Genomic DNA, 2,526 nt, shown 5'->3' with positions numbered 1-2,526 from the left:
GTACTTGAAAGAAAGAGGCACTCTAGGTTTCTCGACAGCCTGATCTATACAGTCAGTCCCCTCATAGCCAGAGACCCACACACACCCCCATCTAAAGAAAAAAAAGAAAGAAAAAGAAAAAGAGGAAAGGGAGGTTTTTCATATTTAATCCTATTTGAATTTCATCTTGGAAATCAAGTTTCTATTTTTTATTGCAGTTCTTAAAATTGCCCTTTTATAATTCTTAATTATTATTATTACTATTTTTCTTATTTTAGTTAGTATCTCAATAATGTAACTCACACTGGCTCTGATTCTCCTGCTTCTTGCCTTCTGAATGATGGTGAGACTATACATCCTGATTCTTTTGGTTTTGGTTTTGGTTTTTGAGACAGTGTCTCACTCTGTAGCCCAGAATGTGTAGCTTCAACCTCGTGGGAAGTCTCCTGCCTAGGCCTTCCAGATTACAGTAAAATTTAAAATTAAATAAACAAATTGTGGTTGTGTATGTGCTTTGATATTGTTCATTGCATTTTGTAATAAATTTAGGTGAACCACTCTGTTTGGCCCTAGGCACGTTTCTTTGGTTTTTGACTGTTTTGTTTTTGCTTTTTATTCAGGGGTAGTTCCCCCATCACAAATTATGCAGTCGAGTTTCCCTGAATTTGGGGTCAGTACACATGGAGTGCAATGGATAAACCTCGCTCAGGAGAAATCACCTTCGTAATCGTGGTATTTCCCCTTCCAGGTAAGTATAAATGTCTTTGATCTTCAACTAACCAGTCTTGGAAGCTTGCAGATTTTGACAGTCTCTCCTAGCTCAGGCTGACCTTAAACTCCTGATCATCCTCCCCCACTTTCCAGGTGCTAGGATTTCAACGGTTCCACACCTGGCCCAGTAGTAGCCCAACCGTAGTGCGTGTCCTTTACCAACAAGGCAGCTTCCACTGAACCAGTATACAGTGTTCGCAGTTTGGACCACTTTGTGACTTTAGATTCGGGCCTCAGTTCCTGAGATGAAGCAAAGGGACAACGGAGGTCCAGCGCGGGCGGGTCTCCAGGCACTTCGCGGCGCTGACTCAGCCCTTCCGGTCAGCCAGCCGCGTCATCCTGAGTAGTCCAGCCGGCCGGGAGGTGCAGATGCCAGAGTCACCGCGTGCTTGGCCCCTGACTCAGCCGCTTCCGGAGCATCTGAGCATCCTAGCCTGGCCACCTCTGGCACCAAGCTGCCTCTTACACCCTCCGCCCCACGTGCTCTTCTCTCTTGCTGGAATGGGATCGCAGCGTGGCAGAGCTCTTCCCGGTGTAGTGTTTAGAAAACGAGGGTCTCAGGAGCACAGAACCTTGAACCCTGTGTAGTTGGCGTTTTATGCTTTAGCTGCCTTAACTACCTAGGCTAACCCACCTGTTCTTAATAACCAATTGAAAGAGTAAATTACTACTGAAAAGCAGAAAGAGATTCATTCCATGTGTGGCCACACTAAGAGAGACAATTAAGAACAAGGGAACCTTCTCGAACTCCTTCCCAAGTCCATCTTCCTGCATGGAATTTTGGTTGACGTAGAAGGCCAATGTTAACATAGTTTTTGCCAGTCTCTTTCCAGGATTCAATATTCACCTCTGGCTGGCCCTAGCCTCAGCTATTTTCTTCTAGCATTGAGTTCATGGGGCAGGGGAAGGAGAATTCCAACATCTTGGGGTCCATTATTTGTTTGTTTAATCTGGTTGCTTTTGTTTTGATTTTCAAGTTAGGGTCTCTTTGTAGTCCTGGCTGTCCTGGAATTAACTCTGTAGACCAGGCTCTGCTTCTGCCTCCCAAAGCTGGTATTAAAGGCATACGCCACCACCACCACCAGGCAAGGAGTCCTTTGTGGGTTTTTTTGGTTGTTGTTTTTTTGGTGTTTCGAGACAGGATTTCTCTGTATAACCCTGGCTGTCCTGAAACTCACTCTATAGACGAGGCTGGCCTCCAACTCAGAAATCCGCCTGTCTCTGCCTCCCAAGTGCTGGGATTAAAGGCTTGCACCACCAACCGCCCAGGGAGTCCTTTGTTTTAATAGTCTCATAGTCAAAGGGAAAGACTCGTGTGTCCTTTAAAATACCTTCTCTGTTAGGATTGTTAACTAAAGACATTTAACCTGGCTGAATTTGGCTAATACATGGATGCAATAGGAATGACTCTATACCCATTTTGATGTTCCTGGCATAGCATACAGGAATTTGGTGGACTGCCTTTGAAATAACATTATTTTTTTTTTCATTATACTTATGTGTTTGCATACACATCCAACTGTATGTGTTGGACATGGTCAACACATGAGTGCTATGGTCAGAGTACAACTTGGAGAAATTGGTTTTCTTCTCCCACTAACTGAGTCCTACGGATCAAACTCAAGTTGTCAGTCTAGGCTAAAACCTCTATCTATCATATCTATCTATATATCCATTTTTGTTTTCAAGGCAGCGTTTCTCTGTGTGGTCCTGGGACTCTGTGTTCTACCTGTGCCTTCCAAGGGCTGGGATTAAAGGCATGTGCCACCACTGCTG

The 2,526-nt window shown here is 44.5% G+C and overlaps 1 pseudogene; it reads right to left on the bottom strand.

Moving 5' to 3' along the window:
* Positions 1–596: 596 nt before the first annotated feature.
* On the bottom strand, positions 597–735 carry LOC116104421 (annotated as a pseudogene).
* Between the last annotated feature and the right edge of the window lie 1,791 nt (positions 736–2,526).

Source organism: Mastomys coucha, unplaced genomic scaffold (assembly GCF_008632895.1).
Source record: "Mastomys coucha isolate ucsf_1 unplaced genomic scaffold, UCSF_Mcou_1 pScaffold21, whole genome shotgun sequence".
Lineage (NCBI taxonomy): Eukaryota > Metazoa > Chordata > Mammalia > Rodentia > Muridae > Mastomys > Mastomys coucha.
Note: the sequence above shows the minus strand (reverse complement) of the source record. Positions and strands in the feature narration are given on the sequence as shown.